Raw genomic sequence first — 223 nt, forward strand, 5'->3', positions numbered from 1 at the left:
ACGCAGAAGGAACCTGGAGCATATCAAGGCAGCAATGTGTTGTGGGTGGTTTTGTATGCTGGCCCAAACCCTAGGAAAAAAATGTCTCCCTGAGATCTGAAACTTTCGGACTCATGGAGTTAAAGAGAAGAGGCCATGTAAATTGAGTAAGACCATGGAGCAGTTTGCACAGACTAACAAACTAAAACAGAGCCAAAACCCAAAGGACAAAAATTTTTAAATG

This window comes from Octodon degus, unplaced genomic scaffold (genome assembly GCF_000260255.1).
Source record: "Octodon degus isolate 3935 unplaced genomic scaffold, OctDeg1.0 scaffold00144, whole genome shotgun sequence".
Taxonomy (NCBI): Eukaryota; Metazoa; Chordata; class Mammalia; order Rodentia; family Octodontidae; genus Octodon; species Octodon degus.